The sequence below is a fragment of the Somniosus microcephalus genome, chromosome 4, assembly GCF_052327205.1.
Source record: "Somniosus microcephalus isolate GS21.2 chromosome 4, FLI_Smic_1.0, whole genome shotgun sequence".
In the NCBI taxonomy this organism is placed as follows: domain Eukaryota; kingdom Metazoa; phylum Chordata; class Chondrichthyes; order Squaliformes; family Somniosidae; genus Somniosus; species Somniosus microcephalus.
The window spans coordinates 50,409,041-50,422,373 of record NC_140990.1 but is presented as its reverse complement, the minus strand read 5'-3'; the positions used below and the strand labels follow the sequence as shown (position 1 = coordinate 50,422,373).

At 50.6% G+C, this 13,333-nt stretch overlaps 1 pseudogene; it reads right to left on the bottom strand.

The window, feature by feature from the left end:
* Positions 1–8,849, bottom strand: part of LOC147118844 (uncharacterized) — a 57,126-nt pseudogene extending 48,277 nt beyond the window's left edge.
* Positions 8,850–13,333: the final 4,484 nt, after the last annotated feature.

Here is a 13,333-nt window from a genome sequence, read left to right as displayed (position 1 = left end):
AGCGGGAGGTGAGTTGGGGTCAATCGGGCCGGCCTCACAACCGCTCGGCCCGAGACACAGAACGGGGGAGCGGCCAGCGGCCGGCCGTAAACCGCGCGGCCCTGTAAACTGCCGTTTTACAAAAAAGCCTTGGCAACGCCGGGCCCCCCCAGATAGTATATGTATAATTGCTCTTCTGTCTGTCTGTCTGTCTGTCCGTTCTCTATACATTCGAAAGTTATAGAGTGTACATACATGCGTGTTACATCAAAAGAAAGATTACGATTCCGGAACGGTCATAAGCGTATTTACTTTTCCGTCAGACAAAAATCGTGCCACGGAACCCGAAAAAACTTTCAAAATTCCGCTCATTAAATGGGAAAAGTTCTGCTCATTTGCTCATTGGCATTGAGTGACGTGAAGGTTGACCAATCGTGCGGTCGAGCGACCTGACAGTTGACCAACGGTTGACCAATCGCTGCATCACGGGGGCGGGTTCATTGCGCGTGCGGGTGTGCCATCCTACAGTTGAGTGTTGAGTGACTTGACGATTGACCAATCCCACAGTTCAGTGACCTGATGGTTGACCAATCGGTGCATGTGTGGGCGGGCCTTATCATTCTGAACCGAGGTGAGTGGCCACCATCTTGATTCTTAACGATTTTTTTCCCACACTTTCTGTGTGTTAGGGAACTAAGGAAAAGAACAATTTATTTCATTTTTAAATTATATTTAGGAACAGTTAGAAATGAAGTGATCCCCTGCCCTTTGCCCGAGGCTCGCCTGCTTTGACGGCCATTTCGAGCGGCTGTGCCGGCACCGGGCGTGGCCTAGCATCCCGGGAAGCCTGGGCCTTGAGTTGAGGCGGATTCCCGGCGTGATGCCGCTGCCCCCTGGGCCCGAGACGGACGCCGATCGATTTGTTTTAGTCGCCAGTTTAGACAATGCTCGGAACCTTTGTAAAGGTTGGAGGGATGGGCCTGAGCTGAGCGCAGCCACCGCCGCCATCTTAGTAAAGGCTGGCGGGGCGGGAGTCAGTGCGCGCATCAATGTTGGCCCGGACCGCAGCTAAGGTGAGTCCGGCCGGGCCTCACGCGTTAGCCCGCGGACCGGCCGGCCCTGAGGCCCTGATCCGCAGAGAGAGAGGGAGAGAGCTAAGGTGAGTCCGGCTGGGCCTACGCGCACCGCCGGCCGGCCCTGAGGCGCTGATCTGTGGGGGCGGGGCGGGGGGGGAGAGGAGAGAGGGGGAGGGGGAGGAGAGAGGGGGTAGGGAGAGGAGGGGGAGAGAGTGGGGGGAGAGAGGGGGAGGGGGAGAGGAGAGAGGGGGGGAGGGAGAGGAGAGGAGAGAGGGGGAGGGAGAGGAGAGGAGAGAGGGGGGAGGGAGAAGAGAGGAGAGGGGGGGAGGGAGAGGAGAGGAGAGTGGGGGAGGGAGAGGAGAGAGGGGGAGAGGAGAGGAGAGAGGGGGGAGGGAGAGGAGAGGAGAGAGGGGGGAGGGAGAGGAGAGAGGGGGGAGGGAGAGGAGGGAGAGAGGGAGGGAGAGGAGAGAGAGGAGAGGAGGAGGGGGAGGGAGAGGAGAGGGGGAGGGAGAGGGGAGGGTGAGGAGAGGGAGGGAGGGTGAGGAGAGAGGGAGGGAGGGTGGGTAGGGAGGGTGAGGAGAGGGTGGGGAGAGGACGGGGGAGAGAGAGGACAGGGGGAGAGGACGGGGGGAGGCAGGGATGGAGAGGAGAGGGGGAGGAAGGGAGAGGAGAGGGAGCGGGAGGGAGGAGAGGAGTGGGAGGGAAGGAGAGGGAGGGAGGGAGAGGAGAGGGAGAGAGAGGAGGGAGAGGGGAGGGAGTGAAGGAGGGAAAGAGTGTGAGGGACTGGGACAGGGAGGGAGAGCTTACCTTCTTCCTTCCTTCCTTTGCAGGGGTCCATCGGGCCAGCCCTCAGGCGCTCCTTCCCCCCCTCTCTCTCCAGGCTAATCCCGAACTAAATCCAACAGTCTCTCTCTCTCTCTTCCCCCCCCGTCTCTCTCTTCCCCCCCGTCTCTCTCTCTTCCCCCCGTCTCTCGCACTCTCTCCCCCCCAGTCTCTCTCGCTCCCCTCTCTCCCCCCAGTCTCTCTCACTCTCTCTCCCCCCCAGTCTCTCTCCCCCCAGTCTCTCTCGCTCTCTCTCCCCCCACTCGCTCTCGCTCTCTCCCTCCCCCCACTCACTCTCTCTCTCCTCCCCCACTCGCTCTCTCTCCCCCCACTCGCTCTCTCCCCCCCACTCGCTCTCTCTCCCCCCACTCGCTCTCCCCCCCACTCGCTCTCTCTCCCCCCCACTCGCTCTCTCTCCCCCCCACTCGCTCTCTCTCTCCCCCCACTCGCTCTCTCTCTCCCCCACACACTCTCTCTCTCCCCCCACTCGCTCTCTCTCCCCCACTCGCTCTCTCTCCCCCCACTCGCTCTCTCTCCCCCCACTCGCTCTCTCTCTCCCCCCCACTCGCTCTCTTCCCCCCACTCGCCTCTCTCTCCCCCCCACTCGCTCTCTCTCCCCCACTCGCCCTCTCTTCCCCCCTCCACCTCTCTCCCACCTCGCTCTCTCTTCCCCCCACTCGCTCTCTCACTTCCCCCACTCGCTCTCTCTTCCCCCACTCGCTCACTCACTTCCCCCACTCGCTCTCTCTTCCCCCCACTAGCTCGCTCTCTTCCCCCACTCACTCTCTCTCTTACCCCCACTCGCTCTCTCTTCCCCCCACTCGCTCTCTCTTCCCCCCACTCGCACTCTCTCTTCCCCCACTCGCTCTTCCCCCCAGTTGCTCTCTTCCCCCCCACTCGCTCTCTCTCTTCCCCCTCGCTCTCTCTCTTGCCCCCCACTCGCTCTCTCTTCCCCCCTCTCGCTCTCTCTCTTCCCCCAACTCGCACTCTCTCTTCCCCCCACTCGCTCTCTCTCTTCCCCCCACTCGCTCTCTCTCTTCCCCCCACTCGCTCTCTCTCTCTTCCAACAAACAACCATGCCCTCAATAAAGCCTCGGCACAGCCGGGCACCCCCAGCTAGTCTGATATAAACCAGGCCCACAGTCACTGATACCAATCTCCTCCTGTCTGATATAAACCAACCCCACAGTCACTGACACCAATCTCCTCCTGTCTGATATAAACCAACCCCACAATCACTGACACCAATCTCCTCCTCTCTGATATAAACCAACCCCACAGTCACTGACACCAATCGCCTCCTGTCTGATATAAACCAACCCCACAGTCACTGACACCAATCTCCTCCTGTCTGATATAAACCAACCCCACAAACACTAACAATCTCTTCCTTTATGATATAAACCAGCCCCAGTCACTGACACCAATCTCCTCCTGTCTGATGTAAACCAACCCCAGTCACTGACACCAATCTCCTCCTGTCTGATATAAACCAACCCCACAGACACTGACAACAATCTCCTCCTTTATGATATAAACCAGCCCCAGTCAGACACCAATCTCCTCCTGTCTGATATAAACCAACCCCACAGTCACTGACACCAATCTCCTCCTGTCTGACATAAACCAACCCCACAATCACTGACACCAATCTCCTCCTGTCTGATATAAACCAACCCCACAGTCACTGACACCAATCTCCTCCTGTCTGATATAAACAAACCCCACAGTCACTGACACGAATCTCCTCCTGTCTGATATAAACCAACCCCACAGTAACTGACACCAATCTCCTCCTGTCTGATATAAACCAACCTCACAGTCACTGACACCAATCTCCTCCTGTCTGATATAAACCAACCCCACAGTCACTGACACCAATCTCCTCCTGTCTGATATAAACCAACCCCACAGTCACTGACTCCAATCTCCTCCTGTCTGATATAAACCAACCCCACAGTCACTGACACCAATCTCCTCCTGTCTGATATAAACCAACTCCACAGTCACTGACACCAATCTCCTCCTGTCTGATATAAACCAACCCCACAGTCAGTGACACCAATCTCCTCCTGTCTGATATAAAACAACCCCACAGTCACTAACACCAATCTCCTCCTGTGATGTAAACTAAACCCACAGTCACTGACACCAATCTCCTCCTGTCTGATATAAACCAGCCCCACAGTTACTGACACCAATCTCCTCCTGTCTGATATAAACCAACCCCACAGTCACTGACACCAATCTCCTCCTGTCTGATATAAACCAACCCCACAGTCACTGACACCAATCTCCTCCTGTCTGATATAAACCAACCCGTCACTGACACCATTCTCCTCCTGTCTGATATAAACCAGCCCCACAGTCTCTGACACCAATCTCCTCCTGTCTAATATAAACTAACCCCACACTCACTGACACCAATCTCCTCCTGTCTGATATAAACCAATCCCAGTCACTGACACCAATCTCCTCCTGTCTGATATAAACCAACCCCACAGTCACTGACACCAATCTCCTCCTGTCTGATATAAACCAACCCGTCACTGACACCATTCTCCTCCTGTCTGATATAAACCAGCCCCACAGTCTCTGACACCAATCTCCTCCTGTCTGATATAAACCAACCCCACAGTCACTGACACCAATCTCCTCCTGTCTGATATAAACCAGCCCCACAGTCACTGACACCAATCTCCTCCTGTCTGATATAAACCAACCCCACTGTCACTGACACCAATCTCCTCCTGTCTAATATAAACTAACCCCACACTCACTGACACCAATCTCCTCCTGTCTGATATAAACCAATCCCAGTCACTGACACCAATCTCCTCCTGTCTGATATAAACCAACCCCACAGTCACTGACACCAATCTCCTCCTGTCTGATATAAACCAATCTCAGTCACTGACACCAATCTCCTCCTGTCTGATATAAACCAGCCCCAGTCACTGACACCAATCTCCTCCTGTCTGATATAAACCAACTCCACAGTCACTGACACCAATCTCCTCCTGTCTGATATAAACCAACCCCACAAACACTAACAATCTCCTCCTTTATGATATAAACCAGCCCCAGTCACTGACACCAATCTCCTCCTGTCTGATATAAACCAACCCCAGACATTGACACCAATCTCATCCTGTCTGATGTAAACCAACCCGTCACTGACACCAATCTCCTCCTGTCTGATATAAACCAACCCCACAGACACTGACAACAATCTCCTGCTTTATGATATAAACCAGCCCCAGTCACTGACACCAATCTCCTCCTGTCTGATATAAACCAGCCCCTCATTCACTGACACCAATCTCCTCCTGTCTGATATAAACCAACCCCAGTCACTGACACCAATCTCCGGTGTATGTCAGACTGAAGTTGTTTCGAATCCTCATGGGCTTTTACACTATTCCTAGTTGAGTTCGAGATCTCCAATGAAACATTCCACACACCTTAATCCCCCTGAGCACAGGATTTATTTTTAATTTGTAGATTCCACAATAATACAACTCCTATACTAAATAAGTTCAAAATATTTACATGGGAGATTCTACAAAGGAATATTTATTGTAATATTTACAATATTACATTTATATAGTAAGACTCATAATCTAACAAGCTGTATCCATGAACTCAGACTTTGACTCAGATTTTGATAATTGCCAAGCCTGAGAGGCACGAAAGGATGTTCGACTCTTTTAAAATGCCAATTAGAATGACATTGTCATCAATCGATGTCACATTACCGAGAGGGCCCCCTTTTTAAAGGGACACAAACAATCAACTCCAAATTATAATTAAATCAGATCCGAATACTGTTGCTGATGTTGACAATTGACTCCAGTCCCTCCGGTGCCCACCGGTCACGGAAGGCCTCCAGCGTCCCGGCGGATACCGCGTGCTCCCTCTCCAGGGACAGCCCGAAGGATGTTCCACCTTGGCTGTAGCCGTCAGCTTTCTTCTTCCCGGGGTGCTCTCTGACCTGAGCTGCAAACTGTCCCTGTATTTAAAGCCCAATCAGGTACAGCCCATGTGACCCTGGTTACCTTGGCCAATCAAACCATTGAGCTGAAAGACATTTATCAAACAAAGCATTCCATTGGATGGCTGTTTAGGGTTCATCGAGTAACCGCTTCCTGTTCATTGGAGCTACGAGGAATCTGCGAGTCAGAACAATGTCAGAGTTTGCTTTTACTGGGGCATTTCAAGAAACAAATGGCCTTCACGGTTCGGCTCAGTCCACACAGGCAGAGTTCTCAGCTCTGCTGGTTCTGTTCACACGAGGTCTGTTTCAGCTTAAAAGGGATAATTAGAGCCTGTTCTGTCTGAGGTGATTACAAGCTAATAGTTCACTAGACACGGGTCTTTAATACAAAGTTTACTCATATTAAACATACATGTGTTAAACATATATGTGTTGAGATCGACAGAAATCAACAGGCTGAGACTTTTCTTTAGGCAAAAACAAAACGTGTCTTACTTTAATCACATCTCCACGAGGTCCGAAGGCCCAGCCCCATGCAGGGGCTATGACGTCATCATGTTCCCAACGTTCTTAAAGGGACCCTGCACCAATAACCCAACCCAGCATGTACATACCACAGCATTGCTATACAAAGTGAATTGTGTTTAGGTACATATAACAGCATTGGGTACACATTGTGTTATTGTCCCTTTGTGGTCTCCGCCACACATGTACATAAAACAAGGCAAGACTTTACTTTTGTGACTCTATTTCATATTAAATCTGATCTTCTAATAAAACCCAGCTTTCTTACCGTCCACTCCTGGAGGCCCCACTCCCTGAGCCTACAACCTTCAGCAGGGTCAGTGCTGGAGTTCCACAGTGCGAGTGATCCCAGAGTAACTGTCGGGATCGCTCCCCGTGGATGTTCCGGGTCATGTATTTTTAGTTATCCTGGTGTCTAACACACACACATCAATAAAACAGGGAATTCCTGGAAACACGCTGCAGGTCCTTCTTTATCTGGAGATCGAATGTCTGTTGTATAATTGTACCAGCAGTTAACAGGCTCCTGTGAACTCCTCCCTCTGCTATTTTAATGCAAATTTTAACCAATTTATTTTAAACGGGTTTATTTTAAATGGGTTAATGCCTGCCTTAAAATGGTAGACTCAGAACTGTCAAACATGTCAAATCTTCATGGAATAATTACCAATCATCTTTAGACTGGAAACTTAAACCTGCCATTTCACTTTCAGTCAGGAACAGATCGCAGTTTGACACCAATCTCTGATTTGACAGCACGTTTCCAGCATTCACCGTTGTTCTTCCCGACTCTAAACAGTTGTAAAGGAGCCTTCTGCTCCATGCCTAGGAGCTCTGAACCATGGCAGAGAGCGGCTGGGACACATTTCTTACACGCCTCAAGATTAACCGCACGGTGACTTTGCTGTCAGTGAAGAGAGACGAGAAAGACCAAAGTGCCGTTTGCCCCTCTCAGTGTGGCCCTGAAGGACTGTGTCCAGGCTGAAGTTCTGTTCCCGCCGTACGATCCTCCCCCAGATTGTCCTTTCTGAGCTCCAGCCAGGTGATGCTAAACACTCAGGTGGGAAAGAAGAAAATCTACAACAATGTGTTTAAAACAAAACTGAATTATCTGACATCTATAAAAGAAAGACTTGTATTTCTATAGCGCCTTTCACGACCTCAGGACATCCCAAAGTGCTTTACAGGCAATGAAGTACTTTTGAATTGTAGTCACTGTTGTAATGTAGGAAATGTGGCAGCCAATTTGCATACAACAAGCTCCTGCAAAAATCAACGTGATAATGACCAGGTAATCTTGTTTTTTTGTTATGTTGATTGAAAGATAAATATTGACCAGGACACCGGGGATAACTCCCCTGCTCTTCTTCGAAATAGTGCCATGGGATATTTTACATCCACCTGAGAGCGCAGACGGGGCCTCAGTTTAACGTCTCCAGAATATTAAATTCCAGCCCAGCTATAGGGGTTATTAACATCAGCAGAAACAAACCCCAACTGTCAGAATGATCATGGTTCAGTCCTGGATGTGATTAACAGCAGCAATAACAGCAGAATCCAACCTCTGTAGTCACTTGTGAACTCGCTGGTGTCTCAACAGGTTGGATGAATCAGTGAATCTCTTCCCACACACAGAGGAAGTGAACGGCCTCTCCCCAGTGTGAACATGCTGGTGTTTCAGTAGTTGGGATGAATGGGCGAATCCTTTCCCACACATGGAGCAGGTGAACGGCCAGTGTGAACTCGCTGGTGTGTCAGCAGATCCTTTTTGCTTTTAAAGCTCTTCTCGCAGTCAGAACATTTAAAAGGTCTCTCATCAGTGTGAACAAGCTGGTGTTTAGTGAGCTGGGATGACTGAGTGAATCCCTTCCCACACACGGAGCAGGTGAACGGCCTCTCCCCAGTGTGGGTGCGCTGGTGTACAGTGAGGTCAGATGATCGCCTGAACCCAGTCCCACAGTGAGAGCACCTGATCGGTCTCTCGTCAGTGTGAACACGTTGATGGCACGTCAATTCCCCGGAACTTTTATAGCACTTCCTGCAGTCCGGGCATTTAAAAGGTCTCTTGTCAGTGTGAACTCGCCGGTGCTTCAGCAGGGCAGAGGAATGAGTGCATCCCTTCCCACACTCGGGGCAGGTGAACAGTGTCTCCCCGGTGTGACTGCGTCAATGAATTTCCAGCTCAAATGGGTAACTGAATCCTTTCCCACAGTCCCCACATTTACACGGTTTCTCCCCCGTGTGACTGCGCTTGTGTCTTGACAGACCAGATGATTGGCTGAATCCTCGTCCACATTGAGAACACGTGTACGGTTTCTCCCTGCTGTGAACGGTGCTTTTTGCTTCCATGTTCAAAGGCTGATGATATTCAGGTCCCGATTAATCAAGTGACTGTCAGATCTTGATGTGATGTTTTGTTTGAGTTTCCCGTCTTCAAATCCTCCCTTTCTAATATCCTGTAAAATGAATTTAAAACAGGAAAAAGGGAGTGTGAGAGAGAACACACAAAAACACAAAGGCAGGTTGTGAAATTGAGCTCAATGAATCTGGTCATTTGTGGGGCCGGCACCAGAAAAAAGTGACCATGAAAACTGCCGGATTGTCGTAAAAACCCAACTGGTTCACTAATGTCCTTCAGGGAAGGGAACCTGCCACCTGGTCTGGGCCTACACACGACTCTGGCCTCCATGGGAGGAGAGAGAGAGAGAGGTGGGAGTGGGAGGCCTCAAAGGAGAGAGACTTTATACATCTGCAGCTCGACAACAACTTTGACAAAAGCTCCCAAACCTGCGACCTACAGTTTGTAGAAGGACAAGGGAAGCAGGTACATGGGAACACAAACAGAAATAGACAGTTTCCTAGAAGTAAAGGGAATTAAGGGTTACGGGGGGCGGGCAGGAAATTGGACATGAGTCTAGGTTCGGAATGGTCATGGCCCTGTGGGTAGTGGAGCGGGCCCAGGGGCCGTGTAGCCTGGTTCTGCTCCTACTTCTTGTGTTCTAATTCTGTGTTAGATTTCAGGAGATGGTTTTATTCCTGTTCCTGGCTGGGGTGGAGGTCGCCTTTACAGAAGGTAAGTACTGTAGAAAATATAGGGACAGAGTGATCTCCTGGACGAGTTTCGATCGCCTAGATGGGTCGGAGAGGAATTTCCCAGATTTTTTCTCCCAAATTGGCCATTGGGTTTTTTATCTGGTTTTTCGCCTCTCCCGGGAGATCACATGGGTTCGGGTGGGATGGAGGGTGATAGAAGATTTGAGGTTAGGATCAGATCAGCCATGATCTTGTTGAATGGTGGAGCAGGCTCGAGGGGCCGATTGGCCTACTCCTGCTCCTATTTCTTATGTTCTTATCATCCTGACTTGGACAAATATCACCGTTCATTGCTGAGTCAAAATCTGGTAACACCTGGCATTGTGGGAGTATCTTCACCACACGGACTGCAGCGGTTCATGAAGAAGGCCCACCATCACCTTCTCAACAGGACACTGGGGATTGGCAATATATGCTGGCCTTGCTAGCGATGCCCACACCCCACGAATTAATTTTAAAAATCTGTATGTAAAACGGATTAAAAGCCTTTACAGAAATACTTGTTCCTAAAACAATACTCTTTTACATTGTAGGGACAGTGTCTGTTTAACAACCTAATCTCCCCCAGAATCCACCTCCCTTGACAGTCTCACATTGGAAATTGTTGGGTCCTCCTGGGCTCAGAAGTCCTGGGTGTTAAACCCAGCAGCTTCTCCTCCATCTCCACTCCAGCTCAAACTGAAGCAACAAAAAGACCGACACAGGCGGCCAGGGACCGACTTCCGTCAGCCTGCAATAAAACTCTTCCCCACAGCCGCTGACTAATGGTGGCCGCAGCACCCACAATTCCCCGCGCCCCAGAAACCGCTCTGATTCTGATTGAGTTTTTTGATGAGGTAACAGAGAGGGTTGATGAGGGCAATGCGCTTAATGTGGTGTACATGGATTTCCAAAAGGCGTTTGACCAAGTGCCACATAATAGGCTTGCCAGCAAAGTTGAAGCCCATGGAATAAAAGGGACAGTGGCAGCATGGATACAAAATTGGCTAAGTGACAGAAAACAGAGAGTAGTGGTGAACGGTTGTTTTTCGGACTGGAGGAAGGTACACAGTGGTGTTCCCCAGGGGTCGGTACTAGGACCACTGCTTTTCTTGATATATATTAATGACTTAGACTTGGGTGTACAGGGCACGATTTCAAAATTTGCAGATGACACAAAACTTGGAAGTATAGTGAACAGTGAGGAGGATAGTGATAGACTTCAAGAGGACATAGACAGGCTGGTGGAATGGACGGACACGTGGCAGATAAAATTTAACACAGAAAAGTGCGAAGTGATACATTTTGTTAGGAAGAACGAGGAGAGGTAATATAAACTAAAGGGTACAATCCTAAAGTGGGTGCATGAACAGAGAGACCCGGGGGTATGTGTGCACAAATCGTTGAAGGTGGCAGGGCAGGTTGAGAAAGCGGTTAAAAAAGCATACGGGATCCTGGGCTTTATAAATAGAGGCATAGAGTCCAAAAGCAAGGAAGTTATGATGAATCTTTATAAAACACTGGTTCGGCCTCAACTGGAGAATTGTGTCCAATTCTGGGCACCACACTTTAGGAAGAATGTGAAGGCCTTGGAGAGGGTGCAGAAAAGATTGACAAGAATGGTTCCAGGGATAAGGGATGAGGGACTTCAGTTACATGGATAGACTGGAGAAGCTGGGGTTGTTCTCCTTAGAGCAGAGAAGGTTGGGAGGAGATTTGATGGAGGTGTTCAAAATCATGAGGATTCTGGACAGAGTAGATAGAAACTGTTCCCATTGGCGGAAGGGTCGAGAACCAGTGGCCACAGATTTAAGGTGATTGGCGGAAGAACCAAAGGCGACATGAGGAAAAACTTTTTTACTCAGCGAGTGGTTAGGATCTGGAATGCACGGCCTGAAAGGGTGGTGGAGGCAGATTCAATCACGGCTTTCAAAAGGGAATTGGATAAGTATCTGAAGTAAAGAAATGTGCAGGGTTACGGGGAAAGGGCAGGGAGTGGGACTAGCTGAAGTGGTCTTGCAGAGAGCCGGCACGGGCTCGACGGGCTGAATGGCCTCCTTCTGTGCTGTAACCATTCAATGATTCTATGAAATATTAGAAAGTTTGTGCCACAGAAGCACGGGGTTTATCTGCTTTTATTGATGAATTTTAAAAGTCTCTATTAAAACCTGAGCCAGTGTGTTGTGAGACAAAGAGCCTTGTGTCCAATAAGGGGAATAAAGGCCCACAGCCTCCCCTGGCCCCGGGCCCTGAACAAGGGACTGGAGTAACTCGCGGCCCTGCGGATCAGACAATCAGCCGGCGCTAGTCCCGCCCCTCGGGCTCCCCGATTGGTTGGAGGACCCGCCGCCGGCTCGCTCCTCCAGCCCTGCCCCGCTCGCTCCCTATTGGTCGGAAGCTCCCGTCAATCAGGCCGTGGGCCCGGATCACGTGTCCCCGAGGAGATCACGTGACCGTCCAACTGACGCCGCTCGGTTCGGGGCCTCGTGGACTCAGGTTTTTCTATTTCACTTTATTCTCTCCCGATCCACCCCTCCCCCCCACCCCGCGCGATTCCCCACCCAATCGGAGCGGAGAAAACTCACTTTGCGTCACCGATCGCGACTCTGTAACCGACACCAAGGCCTTTCCCCGGAATGTCCTGCACCGACTCCGTCCGACAGGATCCCAGTGCGCAGGCGCAGCTCCGAGTGGGGGAGGGGGGTTGGTCTCCTCTGGGCATGCGCGGTTATTACCCTTGGTGACCGGGAGGGGTCGCTGTGACGGACTCGGCCCAAACCGCCGTCCCGCGTACGCATGCGCAGATTCTCGGCTGTCAATCAACCAACAACCAGAAGAGGTCGCTGGTGAGAGCAGTGAAGAAAGAAAGACATGCATTTATATAGCGCCTTTCACCATCACCGGATGACCCAAAGCGCTGGAAATCCGAAATAACAACAGAAAATGCTGGAAAAACTCAGCAGGCCAGGCAACATTCGTGGAGAGAAATTAGAGTGACATTTCGGGTCTAACCCTTTTTCAAGCTGTGCCGGACTCGGCCCAAACCGCCGCTCCGTGTGCACATGCGCGGACTCTCGCTGTCCCCAGTAGGAGCAGGAGAGGGCCATTCGGCCCCTCGAGCCTGCTCCGCCATTAAATGAGATCATTGCTGATCTTCTGCCTCAACTCCATTCACCGGCCCTATCGCCACATCCTTTGATGCCCTTACTGGTCAGAAATCTATCGACTTCTGTTGTGACTATACCCAATGACTGAGCGTCCACAGCCCTCTGGGGTAGAGAATTCCAAAGATTCACCACCCTCTGTGTGAAGAAATTTCTTCTCATCTCAGTCCTGAATGGCCGACCCTTTATCCTGAGGCTGTGGCCCCTGGTTCTAGACTCCCCAGCCAAGGGAAACATTCTCCCAGCATCCATCCTATCAAGCTCTGTAATAATTTTGTATGCTTCAATGAGATCCCCTCTCATTCTTCTGAATTCAAGGGAAAACAGGCCTAGTTTACTCAATCTCTTCTCATACGACAGTCCCGCCATTCCAGGAATTAATCTCGTGAACCTTCGTTGCACTCTATGGCAAGTATATCCTTCCTTAGGTAAGGAGACCAAAATTGTACACAGTACTCCAGGTGTGGTCTCACCAAGGCCCGATATAATTGGAGTAAGACTTCTTTAGTCCTGTACTCAAATCCTCTTGTAATGTCAATTAACCGTCAGCTAGAAGAGGTCGCTGGTGAGACCAGTGAAGAAAGAAAGACTTGCATTTATATGCGCCTTTCACCACCACTGGACATCCCAAAGTGTATTACAGCCAATGAAGTACTTTTGAAGTGTAGTCACTGTTGTAATGTAAGAAACACGGCAGT